Source organism: Callithrix jacchus, chromosome 18, assembly GCF_049354715.1.
Source record: "Callithrix jacchus isolate 240 chromosome 18, calJac240_pri, whole genome shotgun sequence".
Lineage (NCBI taxonomy): Eukaryota > Metazoa > Chordata > Mammalia > Primates > Cebidae > Callithrix > Callithrix jacchus.
Genome location: NC_133519.1, coordinates 21,955,132 through 21,980,613, shown reverse-complemented (window position 1 = coordinate 21,980,613; position 25,482 = coordinate 21,955,132). Strand labels below are relative to the sequence as shown.

Sequence of the window (25,482 nt, the reverse complement as noted above, 5' to 3'; positions counted from 1 at the left end):
ATTTTTTTTTTAAAAAAATGGCAAAAGATATGAGCAGATGATTTACTGAAAAACAAATGCCCGTTCCCCTTAAATGAAAAGATGCTCAATCTTCCTCATAACAAATGAAATAAAAGTCTACAGGGATACTATTTCTCACCTATCAGATTAGTAAAAAGCCATGTTTGACAATATATTCTGTTGGCCATAGTATGGAGAAACAATCATTGCTCCAAGAATGTAAGATGGTATATTCTTGGGCCAGGCGTGGTGGCTCAAGCCTATAATCCCAGCACTTTGGGAGGCCGAGGAGGATGTATCACGAGGTCAAGAGATTGAGACCATCCTGGTCAACATGGTGAAACCCCGTCTCTACTAAAAATACAAAAATTAGCTGGGCATGGTGGCACATGCCTGTAATCCCAGCTACTCAGGAGGCTGAGGCAGGAGAATTGCTTGAACCCAGGAGGCAGAGGTTGCGGTGAGCCGAGATCGCACCATTGCACTCCAGCCTGGGTAACAAGAGCGAAACTCCATCTCAAAAAAAAAAAAAAAAAAAAGGATGGTATATTCTCTATGCAGAGAAGTCTGGCAATACATAGCAAAATTGCATATATATTTACCTTTGACCCAGGAATCTCACTTTCAGGAATCTACACTGAAAACAAACTGGAAAATTATTAAATGATTTATGCATATGGTTATACATACATGTATACATATGGATATTGTGACATTTGTAAAAGCAAAAGGCTAGAAACAGTCCAAATATCAGTCTATCGAGAACAAGTTGAATAAACCACATTCATCAGGATAAACTTACAGCTTTAAAAGAGTCAGAAAGCATTCCATATACTTGCATGGATGATTTACAGGATGTGAAAATTAAGTGTTGTTAAGTGAACAAAAAATAACAGGGAGGAAAAAAAAAGACATACCTTAATCAAACTGTGAAGGTAAACATCACCAAAAATGGAATGAACCAAGACTTTGTGGCCCTTGATATGATGCATTAGAAAGGATATGTCGCCGGGCGCGGTGGCTCAAGCCTGTAATCCCAGCACTTTGGGAGGCCGAGGCGGGTGGATCACGAGGTCAACAGATCGAGACCATCTTGGTCAACATGGTGAAACCCCGTCTCTACTAAAATTACAAAAAATTAGCTGGGCACGGTGGTGCGTGCCTGTAATCCCAGCTACTCAGGAGGCTGAGGCAGGAGAATTGCCTGAACCCAGGAGGCGGAGGTTGCGGTGAGCCGAGATCGCGCCTGGGTAACAAGAGCGAAACTCCGTCTCAAAAAAAAAAAAAAAAAAAAAAAAAAAAAAAAGAAAGGATATGTCATCATTTCTGTGGCTACCCTTTCCCAAATGCTAACCCTGAATCTAAACATAAGAAAATATCAGGCAAACTCCAAATAATGGACATTCTACAAAATAACTGGTTAAAATATAAGGTCTGAAGAGCAATCAGGCAAGAGAAAGAAATAAAGAGCACCCCAATTGGAAAAGAAGAAGCCAAACTACATTGTTTGCCAATGAGATAATCTTATGTCTAGAAAAGCCTCAAGACTCCTTCAAAAGACTCCTAGATCTGATAAACAAATTAAGCAAAGTCTCAGGTCAAAAATCAATGTACAGCCAGGCACAGTGGCTCACACCTGTAATCCCAGCACTTTGGGAGGCCAAGGCAGGTAGATCACAAGGTCGGGAGTTCAAGACCAGCCTGGCCAACATGGTGAAACCCCATCTTGACTAAAAAATGCAAAAATTAGCCAGGCATGGTGGCACATGCCTGTAAACCCAGCTACTCAGGAGGCTGAGGTAGAGAATTGCTTGAACCTGGGAGGTGGAGGTTGCAGTGAGCCAAGATTGCGCCACTGCACTCCAACCTGGGTGACAGAGTGAGACTCCATCTCAAAAAGCAAACAAAAAAAACAAAACGAAAAAATCAACTTACATAAATCAGTATCACTCCTATATATCAACAACCACCAAGCTGAAAAATCAAATCAAGAACTCAATTCCTCTTATAATAGATGCAAAAAATAAAATAAAATACCTAGAAACATACTTAACTAAGGGGGTAAAAGATATCTACAAGGAGAACTACCAAACACTGCTGAAAGAAATCATAGATGACACAAACAAATGGCAATATGTTCCCTGCTTATGGACTGAAAAAATCAATATCATGAAAAGACCATACTACCCAAAACAATCTACAAATTTGATGTTATTCCTATCAAAATATCAACATTGTTTTTCACAGAATTAGGAAAAAAATTCTAAAATTCATATGGAACAAAAAAGAGACCAAGTAACCAAAGCAATCCTAAGTAAAAAGAACGAATCTGGAGGAATCACATCATCGAACATCAAATTATACTACAAGGCTATAGTAACCAAAACAGCATGGTACTGGTGTAAAAGCAGATACACAGATCAATGGAACAGAATAGAGAACCCAGAAATAAAGCCAAATACTTATAACTGACTGATCTTCAATAAAGCATACAAAAACATACCTTGGAAATGATAACTTATTTAACAAATGATGCTGGGTAAACTGAACAGCCACAAGTAGAAAAGAATGAAACTAGATACCTATCTCTCACCATATACAAAATCAATTCAAGCCAGGCACAGTGGCTCAAGCCTTTAACCCTAGCACTTTAGGAGGCCAAGGCAGCAGACTGCCTGAGCTCAAGAGTTGGAGACCAGCCTGGGCAGCACAGTGAAACCCTGTCTGTACTAAAATATTTTTTTAAAAAAATTAGTCAGGTGTGGCAGTGTGCCCCTATAGTCCCAGCTACTCAGGAGGCTGAGGCAGGAGAACTGCTTGAACCCAGGAGGCAGAGGTTGCAGTGAGCCGAGATCCCACCACTGTACTCCAGCCTGGGCAACAGAGCAAGACTCCATTTCAAACTGAAAACAAATGAACCTACTATTATCTCAAATTGGTGGCATACACATATGGAGAAAATAAATGTTTCAAAGATCTTCGGAACACAGTATTTTAACATAAATAGTCGTGGAACATATTCTAAGGACTAAGAGAGCTGCAGTATTATCAGCAGAAATATTGTTATTTTTAAAACTATTCTATATATACTGTTGATAAAACAAATAGCTGATTACATTGACATAATATTAAGAACCAAGATTTTGAATAAAAAGAAAAATGTACAAGTATAAAATTAAAGAAGTTTAAATCCTTTAATGGATTTAATGTAATGTTAGTTGTAATTGAAACTTGGGGGCTAGGTGGCATGGTTCACACCTGTAACCCCAGCACTTTGGGAGGCTGAGGTAGGCAGACAGCTCAAACTGAGTTTGAGACCAGTCTGGGCAACATAGTGAAATCCCATCTCTACAAAAACTACAAAAATTGGCTGGGCCTGGTGGCAGGTTCCTATAGTCCCAGCTAATCAGGAGGCTGAGGTGGAAGGATCACATAAGCCTGGGAGGTGGAGGTTGCAGTGAGCTAAGATCATGCCACAATACTCCAACCTAGGTGATAGAGCCAGACCTTGTCTAAAAAAAAAAAAAATTGGGGATTGATTATATTATTCTCTCTAAAAAAAAAAATTGGGTATTCATTATATTATTCTCTCTACTTTCATATATTTTTTAATTTTTTCATAATAAAAAGTTCTTATATCTCCCAAAGACCTACTACATGTCTACACAATGTGACCTTGCTTCTGGAGGGTTCTCTACTCTTTCCTATAATTTAATTTCAGATTTAGTAACATCCTATGTGAAATAAAAATTGAAATAATTCATATTTTGTTACATGCCCACCATAGAGTTTATTGCAGTTTTCTGTGCTGGGATTGTTTAACATTGATGATATCCGAAAGCACTGTTCTGGACACATCATTAGAAGCCAAGTTTCCCTCAACAATAGATCGTCTTGCTTTATAACAGTTACATTTGCTAATTATTGTCTAGAGAAAAACTGTCAGGAATAATCTTGTAATATAATCAATGGGAGCTTCTCTACTTAAATATTCTTGAAATTAATTATCTTGCAAAGTAAAGAGGTCATTTGTAATTACAGTAATCACCCTAATTTATCTGTTGATAAATTCAAACTTTTAAATACTAGTTTGTCAAAATAGAGGTTCACCTGCATTGTAATATGCTTGTTTCAAAGGACCTTAACTACAGTATTTAGAAATGGGTTATTCTGCCCCAACTGCAAACATTCAATTATTGCTTTATGTACTCTATGTGGGAACATGATCTCAACAATTATCCCACATCCCCAAAGAGGTAAGGATTCTACTTCCTGAGACAGTTCAGACAATTAGAGAAGTCAGAGTCCTTTTTTTAAAGTAAAAACAATAAAAAGTAATGATTGTTAACTTTCACTGTTATTTTTATTGTTATCGTTTATAATGGTTAACATTTACTGGGCACTTCGTATATGGCAGACATGGTGCTAAGCCCTTACACAGTCTCCTTGGTTTACTACTTCCTGAGACTCTCAGGAGATGATATGCCCGAAGTCACACAGTTGTAAAGGGCAAAGCCAGTGTCCTCCACTGTCTTTCTCTGTAAATGGAGATGCTATATCTGTCACTACCAGCTGTGATGTTTGGAGCAATTCACTTGGCCTGTCTTCTAGTCTGCACAATGAGGAGGTTGAATTAAACATCCTCTCCAAGGCCAGACGTAGTGGCTCACACCTGTAACCCCAGCACTTTGAGAGGCTGAGATGGGTGGATCAGTTGAAGTTAGGAGTTCCAGACCAGCCTGGCCAAACCCTGTCTCTACTAAAGATACAAAAATTAGCCGGGTGTGGTAGCATGCACCTGTAATCCTAGCTACTTGGGATGCTAAGGCAGGAGAATCGTTTGAACCTGGGAGGCGGAGTTTGCAATAAGCCAAGATAGTGCCACTATACTTGATCCTGGGTGACACAGCAAGACCTTGTCTCAAAAAAGAAAGTAAAATAAATATTCTCTCCAAGTCTGAAGTAATCAGTCTACCCCTCTCAAATGCAGTTTTTCAACTGAAAAAAAAAAAAATCCTAGTGTGCCAAGTTCTTTAGCAGAAAGGCATCTCCCTATATATGCCTCGACTGGGCTTTGCAGTGATCACCCAGCTGAGCTCCTCATGAGAAATTCTGCTCATCAGAGATGTGGATGAACGGGAAATTACAGTACCAGAGATCTTTTCAGAACCCATACCCAGGAGAGATGAACACTGGGATTAGGGAGCAGAGGCATCTACACTTTTGTAAGTATCTTTGTAGCAACAGAATGAGGAAAAAGATATGTTAAAAGGTATGAGGGAAAAAAATCTAAAAGAATTCTGATATGGTTTGGCTGTGTCTCCACCCAAATCTCATCTTGAATTGTAGCTCCCATAATTCCCACGTGTTGTGAGAGGGACCCAGTGGGAAATAATGGAATCATGGAGGTGGTTTCCCCCATACTGTTCTCCTAGTAGTAAATAAGTCTCACGAGATCTGATGTTTTTATACAGAGCTCCCCCTTTTACTTGGCTCTCATTTTCCCCCTTGCCTATTGCTGTGTAAGACATGTCTTTCACCTTCCAACATGATTGTGAGGCTTCCCCGGCCATGAGGAACTGTGAGTCCATTAAACCTCTTTTTCCTTATAAATTACCCAGTCTCAGGTATGTCTTTATCAGTAGAATGAAAATGGATTAATACAAATTCCTCATTTCCTTCACCAGATTCCCAATTCCTTCCTTGTTTCTCTATTTGTAAACAAGCTTAATAACTGCATAAATTTTTATCATTTGGCCACTTACATAAAAAGTCCTCCATGTGAGCTGTCTTTCCATTTTTCATTATCATAAATATAATTGATGAAAGTAAAGAAATAATGCAAAAATATTTTACCATATTTAGGCTATTTCTTTAGAATAGATTTCTAGGTTAAAGAATTATTCAGCTAAAGAGTTTAAAATGTTGAAATATTTTGATATATACATGTATATACATACACGTATATGTATCATATACAATATATGTATATATACACACACACACACACACACACACACACACACACACACACATATATATATAATCAAGTTGCCTTCTTAAGAGGTTGTACCAATTTACATTCCCACCAGCAGCATCAAAGACATCCTATTATTCACAGGATAGGTTCCTACTTGTCACTTTGGCCATATGCCAACTGTTATCTCTGCTGCCTCCCCCATGCCATCCGTTTCCTTTACAACAAGCCAAGGATCCCTAATATGGTTCCCTCTTCAAGTCTTCAGAGGACGATTCTAGGCAATTCTAAATGCCTCTGTGAATCCCCTCATCTGAAAAGAATACCTTTTGCTACCCTTCAATACCACAAAGACAAGAGAGAGATTCCCCAGCCCTACCCGTTAAGTACTCTGGGATCCAAGAGAAAGCTATAGCTACATAAAGAATTAGGAAGACTACCAACAATTTTTAATAAGGGAAGAATAAAAAGCCATGCAGCTAGGTTCCCAATACTTCTCTAAAACTGACGGAAGCCTCTTTTCGTTGGCAATTTTTAAATAAAAAAAGAATAGTAGCAGTACAGGTCCTTCACTTTTATGTTATCATTTGTAGTTTTTTTGTTTTATTTTTTGGCTTTTATAGAACACAGAGTAAACCCAATAGAGATTTCTGCTTTATCTAAACAGAAACTAAAAGCAGGGACCCCATATAAGTTCTTAGGGAAGTGCAGACACATGAGCTCAACGCTTGCAGAGTTATGTCTGTATAGTAAATCCTTCTCAGTTAATCAGGTTCCATATTGCCTGTGTCAAACACTAAGCTGTCAGACCCCATTTCCAAACTGGAGGAAAGTAAAGGCTCTAGAATGCCTAGAGAGACTTTCTCCAGAGCTCTTGCTGCTCTTCCTCATGGGCTACTGGAATAGTTCCCATCCATGGACCCTAAGCAGCCTCTCTTCCAGTTATTATGACAGGAAAGTATTTCAGTTTCTAGATCATTCTTAAAAAGGACAACATTCTAGGCCAGGCACGGTGGCTCACCCAGCACTTTGGGAGGCTGAGGCGGGTGGATCACAAGGTCAAGAGATCGAGACCATCCTGGTCAACAAGGTGAAACCCCGTCTCTACTAAAAATACAAAAATTAGCTGGACATGGTGGTGCACGCCTGTAGTCCCAGCTACTCAGGAGGCTGAGGCAGGAGAATTGCCTGAACCCAGAAGGCGCAGGTTGCGGTGAGCCAAGATCATGCCATTGCACTCCAGCCTAAGTAACAGCGAAACTCTGTCACAAAAAAAAAAAAAGGAAAACATTCTATGAGGGCTCCCAAAATAGTAGCTCTACGTCCCAAAGTGCAGCAGATGATGGCAAAATTACCATCCAGCTCTCACATGATTTGTCTTATCATCAAGACAAGTGGCTCTTATCACGGGACCTACAAATCCCCATGAACTTTCTCATAGATCTATGGGCCCCTGAAATAATATGCTAAATTCCACTCCCTGTTGATGAGTTTTCTGAGGAGAGAGGCCAAAGCTCTGAGATGAGGTTTTCATGGGGTCCAAAAGCAAAAGAACTCACAGAGTCCAAAAGAGATGTCTGACACACCCCTACCTCTACCTCAATCTCTTATACAGCCCTGGGTGCATACTGGGCATTCAGTAAACATGAAGCAAACTCAAAAATATCAACTGCCTAATATATCTATTCAAAATATCATGGTTATACGTAAATGATTTACAAATACTGATTAGTCATGCAGGAAAAACAGCAGCCAGAGTATTTTTAGTTTGGGGTTTTTTAATGAAAAGTTGACTGTAATATTGGAAGACAAAGCACTTGATTCTATCACAAAGACACATGTACCTGTATGTTCACTGCAGTGCTATTCACATTAGCAAACACATGGAATCAACCCAGGTGCTCACCAACAGTAGACTGGAAAAAGAAAATGTGGTACTATAAAGCCACAAAAAAGAATGAAATCATGTTCTTTGCAGCAACGTGGATGGAGCTGGAGGTCATCTTCCTAAGCAAACAAAAGCAAGAATGAAAAAAACAAATACTATATGTTCTCACTTATAAGTGGGAGCTAAACACTAAATACACATGAACATGCATATGGGAACAACAGACACTGGGGACCACTAGATGTGAGAGAGCAGAGGGAGATGTGGGCTAAAGAATCATCTGTTGGATACTGTGCTTATCATTTGGGTGACAAAATTCATTGGGACCCCAAGCCTCAGCATCACCTGGTATACCCATGGAACAAAACTGCATGTGCTTGTTAATCCATTTAAAAAATAAGCTGAAATTATTTTTTAAAAAGCAATTGTTATTAATGAAACATTTCACAATCTTTTTTTTCTCTTTTTTTGTTTTTGAGACAGAGTTTCACTCTTGTGAAACTTGCCCAGGCTGGAGTGCAATGGCATGATCTCGGCTCACTGCAACCTCCACCTCTGGGTTCAAGCGATTCTCCTGCCTCAGCCTCCAGAAGTAGCTGGGATCACAGGCACCTGCCACCACACCCAGCTAATTTTTTTTTTTTTTGTATTTTTAGTAGAGACAGGTTTTCACCATGTTGGCCAGGCTGGTCCTGAACTCCTGATCTCAGGTCCGCCCACCTTGGCCTCCCAAAGTGTTGGGATTACAGGCGTGAGCCACCGCACCTGGCCATTTCACAATCTTTTTATCTGTATCTTCTCGTAACAACATTGTGAAGAAGAACAATCAGATATGTCTGGTGCCTAGCAGATATGACAAACGTTCACTGACTGATGTGTGGTAAGAAAGTGGAAGCAAAAGACAGATATGTGAATCTGTCCATCATCAGATGACCAGAAGCCATGAAGCACTGTTAGGCTTCCAGGAGACAGTGAAAGCCCCATGTGTCCCAAAACATATGTGTGAATACAATACACACACAAACTGATAGGCACTTTTTCCTGTACCGTCCCATTCTGAAACAGCTGAAAGGATATGGCCCCACCTGTTTCCAATTGGGATCTTAGCAGAAAGGAGAACTAAAAGGTACCCTAGCTGCAGCCTGACAAGGTGCTTTTAGAGTACCAGCCCCCCTTTTTATTTCAGGGAGCACAATGATACCTTTGTTCACCAATGTGCTCAGCGGCATGTCTGAAAGGCAAGGAGGAGGGAGGTCAGCAGTCCCAGCCGAGGGGTAGCGGGAAGTCCAGGGAGTCCTGAGTTATGTCTGCCAGGGTTCATAATGTATCTCTTGACTTCTCTGTGTCTCTCTCCCTCTTAAACAAAGAGGATGATAGCTAGTGTACCTGAATTCATGCCTCCCCGTCTAGAGAAAGAAACACTAAAGGCAAATTGTCTGGTAAGAATTCACCAGTTTAAAAAAAAGGGTTACCAAGCAGTCAGTACTAAAGCATCAGACACAGGCCACAATCCACTAAGCAGCCGCAAGTAAATCCACAGATGAATCTAGCCGCTGCCACCTGACGTTAATCTGATAAAGACAGGACCAATGTATGGAAACCTGCAATGTCTGGAGAGACAGCCAATGCAAACAGAACAAAATGCATAAAATGAGCTCCTATCCCCAGGAAACTGAAGCCAGCATTTTCTGATTATTAGATTATGCCCTTGTAAATGGATTAATGCAGTCCACAGGGGCACTTTTAACTCCATTCTTACTCCCCAGTGCTAGGGTGTCTGCAAGAAGCTTACTGAGAGCTCAAGAAATTTAAGAAATGAAATGGATTTGACTTTGATTCAGACAAGGGAACAAAGGCTATCTCCTGTTCCAAAGCAGTTGAAATATATGAGTACCCTCCAGCTCCCCAAAAAACTACAAATCTATGTAGGAACATCAAAGAATATTGCAGAGAAAGGTCTCTAAGGAAACCATACTTGTTAAAAGGATGCCACTATCGGGGGTGGGGGCAGACAAGTGAAGTCCTCTTCATAGTGTGCCCAGTGACTTCTAAGACACCTACCCATCCTGAATCTACATCAAAGTCAACAAATCAGAATGTCAATTTATGAATTCAGAAACTGTACCCATCCTCTGCATGCCCAGTTGTCCTTTCCCTATGTGTCATCTCTGAAACACCAAGATATTTTTGAAAGAAAACTTCACAGCATCCACAGTTGTCCCTAACTAGGACTGATACCAAGGTAACATACTATGAATCTATCATATTCAGCTACCAGCTCCTCCAAGATCTTTCTGAGCTGTAGTTAGGAGTAAATATGGAATCCGAACCATGCCGAGCACAAAGGAAGCATAGAATGGAATAAATACCCTGGGTATGATGGATCCCAAGAAAGACAAAAGAAGAAACCTGAGGAGCAAAGGGTCACCATCTGGTGGATGGAACACGCAAGACTCTATATGCCATAGATGGGATTAGCTGCCCACGCAAATTTACTGGGGAGCAGCCCATTCTGGAAGCACTGGGCAGAAAGGGCTAGGAATCTCCCACAGGGCATCAACCAGAAATGTGACAGTGCAAAGCAGTCTTAGGAGTCCATTACAGAGGACGGTGGTGACACAGACTGCACACAAAGGCAAGTCACCACCCCACTTCTGGAGAAGGTGACACAGCAGGCCTCACAGTTCAGAGGCCAGGGGCTCTGCCTCACAAAGGCTAAACCTAGATCGTAAAAGGAAACAGTCCTAAGTAAAGGAGGATGACACACCCAACAATGGCAGCTTGAATATCCTTTTGATAAAGGCCAGCTCCAATTCCTTGATTTTTCTTCACCAAACAACTTTCTACCTTGAGTATTTGACATCCTGAGAGGACTCAGCACCCAGAGAGCCGTGTCCTAGATAGAGGCCAGTTCTCAGAATTCTCAGAATTCAAAAGCTACATCCTTCCTATTAATATCTGATGAACCGGCAATCTTGGCAGAAAGTTGGTTTCTTTTAAATCAATTGTTCAGAGACTGACCTCACCCAAGGTAAAACTGACCTTTGAATTCATTCTGTCCCTTCTCCCCACCTCTAGTTTTCAAGAGGAATCCAATGCTTTATACCTGAGTTACTCTAGCAGCAGTGTTTCTCAAACTTTAGTATACAGAAAAATCTCATGGGGATGTTGGCAAAATGCACATTTGACTCAGTGGGCCTGGGAAAGGGCCTGAGAGTCTGCCTTTCTAAAAAGCTCTGCAATGATACCTGCTGCTGGTTTGCAAGCCACACTTGAGAAGCAAGGCTCTAACCATCACAAATTACATTCCTAGACAATTCCTCTTCCAAGAATCCCCTCACAAAAACCTACAACAGCTCCCATTACAGGTGGCCTGGACCCCAAACATCACAGATTCTTATCCTTTTGCTTTGTTTTGTTTGTTTGAAAAGATAGAGTACCTGAGGCTCAAAGAGGTGAAGTAATTTGCCCATCATCACATAGCTAGAGAGTCATTATTTGAACTAAGAAAGTGACCACCTAATTTAGAATCATGGTATACTGTTTTATTTTCCTCCATATACCTACACTATCTGAAATTAGCTTAATATGTATACTTGTTTATTATTAGTTTCCTTCCTCTCCCTCTGCCACACCTCCAACACCCGTGCTAGTTTTATAAAGCTACAGAAGAGCAGGGATCCTGTCTGTCTTCTTCACTGCTATAGGCTCAGTACCTAGAACAATGCCTAGCTCACTTGGCAATTTGTAAGTGAATGAACAAACACAAATGCAATGAAACAAACTGCTCCTTCCTCCATGAAGAGATATAACAAGGAGACATCATAAGAATCTTGGCCATTATGGGACCTGAAGTTAAGTCATGGATATCAGACACTGTTTACTGAAAAGCCATGTAGAGCACTTGCAGCACTCAGACCATCAAGGGACAGACAAATGCAACAGGAGATACCATCCCACCCCTGCAACAACCTCCAAGTTAGTCACAGGGAGAGGTCACAAAGACACAAAAGACAGAATACGGTGCTGCAGGTGGGCAGGTCCAGGTGAGATCAGCAGGACTGACTTTAGCCCTTATTACATCCTAGCAAGGAGGGTTGTTGAAAGAGGCGCTGGGCAACCAAGGCAGATGATGCACCCAAGTCCCCAGATTCATTTTCAAAGAGGATAGATTTTCAGATGTGATGATATTTTGTATATGTCAAGTCGGTTAGGTTACAGTCCCCAGTTATCCAAACACTAATCAAGGTATTGCTGTGAAAGTATTTTTGCAGATATGATTAAGGCTCATAATTAGCTGACTTTAAGTAAGGGAAATCATCCAAGATAATACATGGGAGCCTGATTCAATCAGTCAAAAGGCCTTAAGTCTCTTCAAATAATCCCCAATCATCTGTTCTTTGGTTGAACCCTAACTGAAAAGGGTGATAAGTTAGGGTTCAACCAGCAAAACAGGGTGATCTTGTCCTGTAGGAAAATAATATGGCCTCTTTCTACACTGGGGTTTTACAGCAAAAGTCACTACAGTTCTTTCCATTCAAATGAAGTGTTTGCGTATAAGCCAAACACTGTGCCACCTTAAACAAACTACAGATGAGCAGGGAAGCCATATTTGCCACACCACCACTGGAAACATTCTCCATCGTTGTTATTGTGTTTTTCTGTATAAATTCTGGGTTTTCAAACTTTCTGTAATAATACTACCTTTAGAATCATAAAAATACATATTTTTTAAATTCTCTTGCCGGGCACGGTGGCTCACACCTGTAATCCTAGCACTTTGAAAGGCCAAGGTAGGTGGATCACCTGAGGTAGGTCAGGAGTTCAAGACCAGCCTTGCCATCATGGAGAAACCCCATCTTTAAAAAAAAAAAAATTCTCTTACCCAGGAAGGGTGCTCAAGAGCAACTAGAGGCAAGCACTCTACTGTGGCTGTCCTCCTTCCTAAAAGGTGAAGGATGGACAGGTGAGAGGATGAGCTGCTTTGGATTTGTGTCCTCACTGAAATATCATGTCAAATTGTAATCCCCAATGTGGGAGGGGGGCCTGGCAGGAGGTGACTGGATCATGGGGGTGGATTTCCCATTTGGTGCTGTTCTGGTGATAGAATTTTCACAAGATCTGATTGTTTGGGTGTGTGGCACCCCCCCTCCCACCCGCAACCCCACCACTTCCTCCTGTTCCGGCAATGTAAAGTGCTGGCTTCCCCTTTACCTTGTGTCACAATCCTAAGTTTCCTGAAGCCTCCCCAGAAGGCTAGCCGATGCTACCACGTTTCCTGTATGGTCTGCAGAACCGTGAGCCAATTAAACCTCTTTTCTTTATAAATTACCAGTCTTGGGTGTTTATTTACTACAATGCAAGAATGGACTCATCAGAGGAGGTGCCCTCATCAGCAGCCTTTGCCCCACACCACATTCCACCGTGGGGCTGCCAGGACTCCACTTGGCCACCAGACACACTTTTGCAGGTTTGATGTGTGGACGTCCTAACAACCAAGACATGCCTGGACTGCCTCCAGTAATGTTCCAACAATTATGCTTCCTATGGGAACCAACATCCCCCATAACCTGCTTGCTGTCAGACTGATGCTCCACCTCCTGCCAGGGCCATCAGGAGGAGAGGTGTAGGCTTCCCCTCTGCCTCCTCTCTAGACACCAGGAATCCCCATCTATGATCCTGTCAACTTAACTCCCTCAGTAACCCACTATCCCCACCACCTTCTGCATAATACACCCACTGACCTAATATGCCTATTCAGAGATGCAGCCCAGAACTGCAAACAAAGCACAGGCACTGAAGTCTGGCACAATGAAGGAGTCACAGAAGCTTTAGGAGGAGATTTTACTCTCTGAATTCCTACATCTTTTTATCAGAGGCTAAAGCAATTCACCCCATAATGTTGTTATAAAGAATATAAAATTATGCCAAAAGGCTACTATGTCATTGACATGCTTATAATGCTAATATTCTCAGTCTATGGCATATGCATATCTATATTTGATGGCGTTCTTAGGGCAAATGTTTTAACCAAAGCAGTAAAAGTGGGAAGTACATACAAATCCCTTTTTCAGAAGTGACAGCTTCATCTTACTAGTGGCAAAATTGATGAATAATATATATATAAGGTGTCTGTCTTTTAAATGTGCATCCATGTCAGAATGTCTTAGACTGCAGGCTCTGAGAAGTCAGAGTCTGTCTAAAAGTCCAAATAAGTTCCTTGTGGTGCAAAGAACTGGCAATGAATACCTTTGAATGATCTGAGAGCAGGATAGGCCCTACAGGGAGCCATTGGTCTAATCCCTTCAACTTGTTTAAAGATAAACCAGCTGGAACCCAGAGGGGTTTGAAGAGGTGGCCAAGACTACACAGTCAAAGCCCAGTGACAAAGGAATCAGAACCTAGAGCCAACTCTGGTGTACCCACCACTAGTGGCCAGGATGCTCTTAACGTGAGATGACAACTCAAGTCTTATTTCCCAAGGCTTTTGCTGGCTTCCACAGACAATATATGATAACTTTGTTGGCCATGCCAAGTAAAAATTTTCAAGTACAGCAAGTCTTCAGAGAATACAACTAGTTCCCAACCATCAGAGAGGGAGGTAGGCTGATGACAAGGAGGCAGATCTGAGAAGTGTGATTACAGACAGATGGTACCAGTTAGCTAGAAAATGTAGAGCTGCATTAAATAAGGTGCCACTAAAAATAATAGGGATCCCAGAGCAAATCAGTGACCACAGGCTGCAGAACAGTGAGAAGAGCTGGAGCATGAAGGAGCACTGGCCTGAGCAGTAAGGCAGACAGGAACATAATTTGGGTTTGAATAGTTCATCTACCATCAATTGTTACCAACCACCATTGCCATTAACTGCCATCCTGGCAATGAGGTCCTGAGGACTGCAGGTCGGAAGGCCCACAGAGATGAGTTACTCCAGCTCCTCTTCCAACTCCAACCAGACTTAACTCATTGCTGCAGTGTTCCTGACCAGGGGCAGAGTGGCTTCTCAATGCATGTGAGGGACTACAACAGAATTCAAAGACACCTATTCCATTTTTGGCCAGAAATGTTCTCCTTGTATTTGGCAGGCATTGACCTCTCTGCATATCATCCTTCAGGAAAGCCTCTGACTGCAGCAACTTTTTTGCCAATAAGGTCACACTGTTGATGTTGCTTCTACTTGATGCCATTTAAGACTCCAAAACTGTTTTCACACATGTCATTAAGCCAGGTCTCAACTATTTATCCCTGTCCTACTGGTTTTGAGACTACAGAGCCCATGGTCTTGACAAAATGTGTCATTCCTCTGGGATGGAGTTTGTTTCTCAGAAATGAGTCCCATCACAAGTCAATGAGCTCTCCTCCTCCGTCAAAGGCAGTACTCCTCACCCCAACCATGCCTATATTACCAAGGGGCTAGGACGAGGATGTGGGGAGCTCTAACCACACTACTGGATGAGCACTGCCTCTCCAATGGCTTCTGTGTTCTATCCTGTATTCTCTTTCTGTTCCCCAAACATACTAAGCCAGTTTCAACTACAGAATCTTTAATCTCTACTTGTTCCTTCTGTCTAGAATACTCAAGACCTGTCTGACCTCAGATCAGCCCCTAAAGGTTTAAAGCAGCATCCTAGCCTTATAACCCAGGTACTCTGCGTCACATTGCCCAGTTTTACTTCCTACAAACCACTCATCACTGCCTAAAAATATCTTGTTTACTGTCTGTCTCACTCACTAGTTGTAAGTTGAATAAAGACAAGGGAGGATATCCATCTCATTCACAACTGTATCCCCAGTGCCTGAAACAGTACCTGGCATAGAGTAGATGCTCAGTAAATATCTGCTAATTGAATTAATAAATGGACATCAGTGAGTGACTTAATGGCTAAAGCTCAGGCCTGGTATCAGACAGTCCTGGTTTCAAATCCTGGTTCTACCATTTATTAGTGCTGTGACTTTGGAAACTATTTAATCTTATCCAATGTCACATAGCAAATATGATTTTAATATATATGCCATAGAAGTTTTATGAAAATTATTTTCAAATACTAGACAGAACTCAAGTTTCCAAACATGCCTAACACAGAATGAATTAAACTGAATTAGAACTAATTGTTACTCATTTGATGATGAGGAAAGCAACAGTCACATCATATTCTGATGGGTCATTGGCATCACCTAAAGATATCACATTACTATTTTCAAATTCTACTAAAAGAAAGAGGTAGTGTGATAAAGTAGAGAGAGTGCGGATTTTGAAGTCAGAAGATTCTGATTGGGATCTTAGACTGACCTGCCATTCCATCACTGAAAATAGCGGGTAGATTAAGAAGGAACAAATGAGACAGTGAATCACATTCAAACTCTAAAGCACCAAATTTATGAGTATTATCAATATTAAAATCTTCCTTGCCCACAGTTTAATATTCCTCAGACCCTGGAGGCTGTGTTCATTTCCCTGAGCATATTAAAAGTTATTTGGCTGGTGAACATATGCTCAGACAGGCACAGTGGTCTATAAATAATTTAGGGCAAAAACTCTTCCTGAAGAGCACACTGTAAGCTCAACAAAGAATACAGGCACCCCTCACCAGCGAGGAATCAACATGTAGAATTTAACTTATTCAGTGACAGCAAAGCAGTAGAATGCAGTGCAGAAGTTCAAAGACCCAGGTTCGAATCCCAGCTATCCCACTAAATGTCCAAGTGACATGGGGAGGTCACAGTCCCTCTCTAAGTTGACTTTTCAAAGGGCCCTTGAGCATCTGGAAATTGAAAAATAGATCCTTTTCCATCTTCAGAGACACTGCAGTCTGCAGTTGGCTGGAAGTGATGAAGGGAGAGGGCAGAGCCAGATTAAAAGAGAATCATAATCCAGATTAAGAAGTCATCTTACAAATGGTCTCCCTGGGATACAAACTTGGGTTGCCTTCCTCTGTGATCATGAGTTTAAGAAGCTTGGTGAGCAGCAGAGTCACTGAAGTAAAACAGGAATGAGTTGCAGATACCCAGTGTGAGTTCTGTTTCCCTCTAGGAACTTATCTCGGATATACAAAGACATTATAAAAATGAGACTTTAAATAGAGTCCCATTTCACATAAAACTTTTCAGAAAACCCCCTCTTCTGAGACCTATTTATGCTAAGAATGCTATTTTCATTTAATGTTTTACCACTGAAAACTTTAAATGCACACAAAAGTACAAAGAAATAGTAAAATGAATAAACCCATTATTCAGTTTCACTCACTGCCGACGTAGAGCCACTCTGGTTTCATTCATACCCACCCACTTCCTCATCAGCCCTTTATTTTAAAAACAAATCCCAAATAAAAGGCCATCTTATTTCAGAAGTAAATAATATGCACCTTTTAAAGATAAAGATCTTTCTTTAAATATAATCCCTGCACAAGCTCTCTGGTTTGCCACCACATAAGATATGCCTTTGCTTCTCTTTTGCCTTCCGCCATGATTGTGAAGCCTCTCTAGACATGTGGAACTGTGAATCCATGAAACCTCTTTCCTTTATAAATTACTCAATCTCTGGAATGTCTTTATTAGTAAGAACAGACTAATACATTAATACATCTATGTTTAATCTATAAGTCTACCCTTCATCTTTTTTTTTCACATCTATTGAAAATTATTGAAACTCCAGGTCATTTTTCTGTAGTTTCCTATTTCTAAATGTTGCTGATTGCATTCCCATGGTTTTATTTAACATTCTCCTCTGCCCATTGTATAAATCCCCCTTTTTTTGTTTGTTTGCTAAATTTAGAGGCTTGTTCAGATTAGGCAATTTCTTGGCAATATTTTTTCATGTTGTCAGCAGCCATTGTTGATCATTGCCTAGATCCATGAACTAGGGATTGCAAAATAACAGTGATGTGATATAATTCCTTCTTCACCTCTCCTGTAGCTACTTTTATAAAGAGAAACTTCCCTTCAACAGCAGTTTGGTCATACTCAGGCATGGATTGTAAAATGCTTATTGCTTTCCCTTTATTTACCCGTTTTCAAAGTAATTCATTAATTTCCTAGCATCCTACAAAAGTGACTGATTTTTTTCATTATAAACTTGTGTATTTAAACCTGTGTGATGTGTTTCAATCCAGTGCTGTATTATCCAAAATGATGTTCAAACTTGGCCAGTAGGAGCCTCTTCACGTTGGTTCCTGAGTCCTTCTACGACAGGACCCTGGGAATCCTTCAGAGCTCCCCTGCTTGCTGGTGTAAAGAAATGATCCAGGCACATCCTGTATACCTCCTGCTCCAAATCTGAAAGTAGTCATTGCTCCAGAGTCCTGGCTTTTTTTGGTAGGAAATAGTATTTGGCAATCACAATCTGGGCACAAGGAATGCTCACTGTTACAGGGCTGGCCATGGTTTCTGGCCCTTCCCAGTGGACAGAGGTTTTTAAAGAAATGTTTTTAAAACATTTTAAAAATCATGTTTTTAAAAACTATTAAAATGCTTTGAGTTCATACTGTATGTCCAACTCAAATTCAAGAATGCAGGAATTTTTCCTAACTTCATTGTTCACATGTCAATGTTTCCTTCCTCCTAAAAATATAATTAGTTGTTTATTCTATCTCACAATATATGTAAGAATCTCAGAATACCAATATCAGTAATGATAATTGAAAAACAGTCTACAATGTTTTCTGCACTTTGGGTACCTTTATGATACATGCCAATAGGGATGTACAATCAAATCCCTGTGTTTTAAAGCCAGTGGCCAAGTTCCTCTCTGTGTCCTCTCTGTGGGTTCTGCTAACCAGTTCAATATATACTCAGATTTATTTGGTTTTCTCAGGGATTGCATGTTTTTTATTTTAAAATTATGTTAAGGCCAGGCACAATGGATCATGCCTATAATCCTGCCACTTTGGGAGGCCAAGGCAGGAATGCTTAAGGCCAGGAGCTAGAGACCAGCCTGGACACCACAGTAAGGCTCCATCTCTACAAAAAATTAAAAACAAAAAAATTAGCTGAGTGTAGTGGTGCACACCTATAGTCCTAGCTAAGAGTATCACTTGAGGTAAGAGTATCACTTGAGCCCAGGAGTTCGATTACAGTGAGCTATGATCATGCCTCTGCATTCCAGCCTTAATGACAGAGCAAGACCCTGTTTCTATTTAATTACGTTAAAAATTTACATGTTTCCATGAGCAAACCAACAAAACAAAGTATATTCAGAGAAGTTTTATTCCTTTCCCTCCATCCTATTACCCCCTTCTCCTAAAGGTAGCCTTTTTCTATTATTATTATCTTATGATTTATTCTTTTAAAAAACAAGCAAATATGTAAGCAAATACATATTCTTTTCTTTCTTAGATAAGTAGCATCTTGTTCTTTCACTTAATATATCATAACAATCACTCCATTACCGATATATTTCCCATTTCTTTTTTCAGCATCATGGTTTTCCATCCTATGGAAACACCACAGCTTACCTAACTAGTCCTCTAGTGAAGAATATCTCAGTCATTTCGGCCTTTTGTTACTACAATTAGTGCTCCAGTAAAATGCATATTTCACAAAAATATTTTGCCAGTAAATCTTTGGGACAGATTCCTAGAGGATTCTAGGAATTTTGTCTAGCAATCTAAAGATGTAGGAATCTTATCTAAAGATTGCTGGACAAAAGAGTTACCGTAGATTTAATTGTACTGGGTATTGCCCATTCCCCCACATATTAATAGATCAGCTTTAGGCTATTTTGCATTCCCCCAGCAAACAACAATGTATTTATCTATTTCCCCCTACATTTTGGCAACAGAGTAGTGGTCAACTTTTGGAATTCTGCCAATCTAATTATGAGAAATGCTATCTGGATGTAATCTACATTACCCTACAAGTCAAGTTGAGCATCTTTTCATAGCATTATAAGGCATTTGTGGTAATATTCTTCATATTTCTAGTTGTAAATTCAAGGGTCTACTGTTGAATAGTCTAAGAAAGAACATATACGGCCGGGCGCGGTGGCTCACGCCTGTAATCCCAGCACTTTGGGAGGCCGAGGCAGGTGGATCACGAGGTCAAGAGATCGAGACCATCCTGGTCAACATGGTGAAACCCCGTCTCTACTAAAAATACAAAAAATTAGCTGGGCATGGTGGCGCGTGCCTGTAATCCCAGCTACTCGGGAGGCTGAGGAAGGAGAATTGCCTGAACCCGGGAGGCGGAGGTTGCGGTGAGCCGAGATCGTGCCATTGCACTCCAGCCTGGGTGACAAGAGCGAAACAGGGTCTCAAAAAAAAAAAAAAAAGAAAGAACATATACATCTGAAATAGAGATGATGAGAAATATTTAAAGTGATCTAGTAGTGAAAGGGTCTTAAAATACCAGCAAAGAATACCAGTCCCCAATAGTAAGAAAATCTAAGTTTTTAAAACACACCATTGGACCAATTGAAAGTGGCTGCAGTCCATGGGTCTCAGAGAAAAAAATGAAAAGAGCAAGTGAATTCAGCACCTTCAACTGAGATATCTGAGTTCTCGCATTGGGACTGACTAGGCAAACAGCTCAACCCGCAGACAGCAAAGAGAAACAGAAAGTGACAATGGCCCACCCAGGAGCTGCACAGAGCCAATGGAACCCTAATCCCCGACCAAGGGAAGTGGTGAGTGATTGTGCAACCCTGCCTGGGAAACCATGCTTCTCCCGTGGATCTTTGCAATCCATGTATCAGGAGATCCCCTCATGAGCCTACACCACCAGGGCCTTAGGTCCAATACACAGAGCTGTATCTCAGCAGAGCAGCCACTCAGGGAGTGGCTCAGCCACACACAGAGACCCAGGAGTTTTGCATACTCTGGCCCCGGGATCCATGGCAAGGTGGGAGATCCATCCATGCATGTCCCTAGGAAGGGGACTGAGTCAGGGGCCAAGTGGCATCATTCTTCAGGCCCCACTTCAATGGCACCTTTCAGATTGAGACCCACCAGCTTGGAATTCCAGCTGGCTGGTGGCAGCAGGCTGGAGTCACCCTGAGTCAGGATGGAGTTCCTGGGGGGAACTATCCCTGTAGTTTGGTAGACTCCATCTTTTCAGCCTAGTGGCTTTGAAGAATACAGGCAGGCCAGACAAGGAGGGATCCCCCACAGCACAGCTGCCTTGCCAGATCATGGCCAGACTTCTTCTTTAGGCAGGACCTTGATCCACTCCTCCTCACCGGGCGAGACCTTCCTGTGGGGGCTTCAACCACTCCAGCAAGGGTTCTACAGGGAGAGCTCTGGTCTCTCCCTACTACAAAGCTCGCAGAGGGAGAGTCAGCCACTATCTCTGCAGTTTGGTAGACTCAGCTGTTCCAGCCTGCTGGCTTTGGAGTATATGAATGATCTGAAAAAGGAAGGGTACCCTCCAACACAACACATCTGCTCTACTAAAGGGCAGTCAGACTGCTTCTTTGGGTAGGTCCCTGATCCCATTCCTCCTAACTGGGTGAGATCTCCCAACAGGGATCTCCAGCCACCTCCTACAGGTATGTGCAGAATAGCAACAGGTCAGTGCCCCACCACAGGACAGAGCTTCCAGAAGAAGGAGCAGGCTGCCATCTTTGCTGTTTTGCAAGCTTCACTGGTGATAGATACCTCTGGGTACAGAAAAACCAAGGCAACTAGGGTCAGGAGTGGGCTCCTAGCAAACTGCAGCAGTGCTACAGGAGAGTTGCCTGTTAAAAGAAAAACAAACAGAAAACAACATCAACAAAAAAGACCCCTCAAAAGCTCTATTCAAACATCAGCAACCTCAATGATCTAAGGCAGATAGGCCCATAAAGATGAGAAAGAATCAATGCAAAAACACTGAAACTCAAAAAGCCAGAATGCACCTTCTCCTCCACATGACCACAACATCTCTCCAGCAAAGGCATAGAACTGGGCTGAGGCTGAGATGCCTGAGCTGACAGAATCAGGCTTCAGAAAGTGGGTAATAGCAAACTTTGCTGAGCTAAAGGAACATTGTAACTCAATATGAATATGCATAGAAGCTAAGAATCATGATAGCACAATACAGGAGCTGATAGCCGGAATAGGCAGGTTAGAGAAAAACATAACCAATCTGATGGAGCTGAAAACAGAACACAGGAACTTCACAATGCAATGACAAGTATCAGTAGCAGAATAGAAAGCATCTCAGAGACTACCCTTCTGAAATAACATAGGTAGACAAGAGCAGAGAAAAGAAGAATGAAAAGGAATTAACAAAAACCTCCAAGAACTATGGGATTATGTGAAGAGACCAAACCTATGTCCAACTGGGGTGCTTGAAAGAGAAGGGGAAAAAGGAACCAAGCTGGAAAACACACTTCAGGATATCAAACAGGGGAACTACCCCAACCTAGCAAGACAGGCCAACATTCAAATTCAGGAAATGCAGAGAACCTTAGTAAGACATTCCACGAGAAGATCAACCCCAATACACATAATAATCAGATCCTCTAAAGTTGAAATGAAAGAAAAAATGTTAAGGGTAGCCAGAGAGTAAAGCCAGATCACCTACAAAGGGAAACCCATCAGACTAACAGCAGAAACCCTATAAGCCAGAAGAGACTGGGGGCCAATATTCAACATTCTTAAAGCAAAGAATTTTCAATCCAGAATTTCATATCCAGCCAAACTAAGCTTCATAAGCCAAAGAGAAATAAGGTCCTTTTCAGATAAGCAAATGCTGAGGGAATTCATCACCACCAGACCTGCCTTGCAAGAGCTCCTGAAGGAAGCACTAAATATGGAAACAAAAACCATTACCAGCCACTGCAAAAACCCACTGAAGTACCCAGACCAGTGATACTATGAAGCAACCACATAAACAAGTCTGCAAAATAACCAGAATCAAATTCACATACCACTATACTGACTTTAAATGTAAATAAGCTAAATGCCCCAATTAAAAGACACAGAATGAGGGCTGGGCACGGTAGCTCACGCCTATAATCCCAGCACTTTGGGATGCAGAGGCAGGTGGATCACCTGAGGTCAGGAGTTCAGGACCAGCCTGACCAACATGGTAAAATCCTGTCTCTACTAAAAATACAAAAATTAGCCATGCATGGTGGTAAGTGCCTGTAATCCCGGCTACTCAGGAGGCTGAGGCAGGAGAAACACTTGAACCCAGGAGGCGGAGGTTGCAGTGAGCCAAGATCATTGTACTCCAGCCTGGGCAACAGAGGCTCTGTCTCCAAAAAAAAAAAAAAACATAGAATAGCAAGCTGCATAAAGAGCCAAGACCCATCCGTAGGCTGTGTGCAAAGACATAAATAGGCTCAAAATAAAAGGATGGAGGAAAATTTACCAAGCAAATGGAAAACAGAAAAAAGAAGGGATCACAATCCTAGTTTCTGACAGAGCAGACTCTAAAGTAACAAAGATCAAAAAAAGACAAAGAAGAGCATTACATAAAGGTAAATAGTTCAGTTCAACAAGAAGAGCTAACTATCCTAAATACATATGCCCCCATACATGAGCACTCAGATTCATAAAGCAAGTTCTCAGAGACATAAAAAGAGACTTAGACTCCCACACAGTAATAATGGGAGACTTCAACACCCCACTGTCAATATCAGACAGATCATTGAGATAGAAAATTAACAAAGAAATTCAGAACCTGAACTCAGCTCTGAATCAAGTAAACCTGATAGATATCTATAGAACTCTGCACCCAAAAACAACAGAATATGCATTCTTCTCATCACCACACAGCACTTATTCTAAAATTGATCACATAATCAGAAGTCAAACACTCCTCAGCAAATGCAAAAAAAAAAACAACCCTGAAATAATAACAGTCTCTCAGATCATAGCACAATCAAATTAGAATTCAAGATTAAGAAATTCACTCAAAATTACACGACTACATGGAAATTGAACAACTCGTTCTGAATGACTCTTGGGTAAATAAAATTAGGCAGAAATCAAGAAGTTCTTTGAAACCAATGAGAACAAAGAGACAATGTACCAGAATCTCTGGGATACAGCTAAAAGAGTGTTAAGAGGGAAAATTATGGCACTGAATGCCCACATCAAAAAGCTAGAAAGATCTCGAGTTAACAACCTAATATCCCAACTAAAAGAACTAGAGAACCAAGAGCAAACCAAGAGCAAACAATCCCAAAGCTAGCAAAAGACAAGAAATAACCGAGATCAGAGCAGAACTGAATAAGATAGAGATACAAAAAAAGCCTTCAAAAAAATCAACATCTCCAGTAGCTGGATTTTTGAAAAAAATAATAAAATAGACCACAAGTTAGACTAATAAAGAAGAAAGAGAAGAATCAAATAAACACAATCAAAAATATAAGATGAAAAATCACCCCAACCCTACAGAAATACAACCAACCATCAGAGAATACATAAATACCTCTATGCAAATAAACTAGAAAAGCTAGAGGAAATGTATATATTCCTGAACACATATACCTCCCAAGACTGAACCAGGAAGAAACTGAATCCCTGAATAGACCAACAATGAGTTCTGAAATTGAGAAAGTAATAAATAGCCTACCAACCAAAAAAAAAAAACCCAGGATCACATGGATTCACACCTGAATTCTACCAAAGATACGAAGAAGAGCTAGTATCATTTCTACTGAAACTATTCCAAGTAACTGAAAAGGAGGGACTCCTCCCTAACTCATTCTGTGAGGTCAGCATCATACTGATAGCAAAACCTGGCAGAGATACAGAGGTACAACAAAAAAACAAAACTTCAGGCCAATCTCCTTGCAAAAATCTCAATGCAAAAATCCTAAATAAAATATTGGCAAACCAAATCAGCAGCACATCAAAAAGCTTATCCACCATGATCAAGCTGGCTTCATCCCTGAGATGCAAGGCTGGTTCAACATACACAAATCAATAAATGTGATTTATCACACAACTAAAACTAGAGACAAAAACTACATGATTTCTCAATAGATGCAGAATTGACCTTTGATAAAACCCAATGCACATTCATGTTAAAAATTCCCAATAAATAGGATATTGCTGGAACATACTTCAAAATAATAAGAGCAATGCATGATAAGCCCACAGCCAACATGCTATTGAATCGGCAAAAGCTGGAAGTATGCCCTCTTGAAAATCAGCACAAGACAAGGATGCCGTCTCTCACCACTCCTATTCAATGTAGTACTGGAAGTTCCAGCCAGGGCAGTCGGACAAGAGAAAGAAATAAAGGGCATTCAAATAGGAAGAGAGGAAGTCAAATTATCTTTATTTGCAGATGATATGATCTTATATCTAGAAAACTCCATCGTCTCAGCCCAAAAGTTCCTAAAGCTGATAAGCAACTTCAGCAAAGTCTCAGGATACAAAATCAATGTGCAAAAATTGCTAGCATTCCTATACACTAACAACAGCAAGCAGAAAGCCAAATTATAAATGAACTCCCACTCACAATTGCTACAAAATGAATAAAATACCTAGAAATATAGCTAACAAGGGAAGGGAAGGACCTCTTCAAGGGTAACTATAAATCATTGCTCAAGGAAATCAGAGAGGACACAAACAAATGGAAAAATTTCACCTTCATGGATAGTAAGAATTGATATCATAAAAATGCCCAAAGTACATACTGCCCAAAGTAATTTATAGATTCAATTCTATTCCCATTAAACTAC

At 40.9% G+C, this 25,482-nt stretch overlaps 1 protein-coding gene across 17 annotated transcripts in view; it reads right to left on the bottom strand.

Annotated features, from left to right (window-relative positions):
• Positions 1–25,482, bottom strand: part of NOS1AP (nitric oxide synthase 1 adaptor protein) — a 298,625-nt gene that overhangs the window by 241,935 nt on the left and 31,208 nt on the right. For 6 of the 17 annotated variants that reach the window (XM_078356150.1, XM_078356154.1, XM_078356151.1 and 3 more), the window contains exon 2: positions 7,822–7,984. The exons of the other annotated variants lie outside the window; for them this stretch is intronic. The gene's annotated coding sequence lies outside the window, so the exon portion shown is untranslated. The remainder of the gene's footprint in view (positions 1–7,821; positions 7,985–25,482) is intronic. 17 annotated transcript variants of the gene reach the window in all.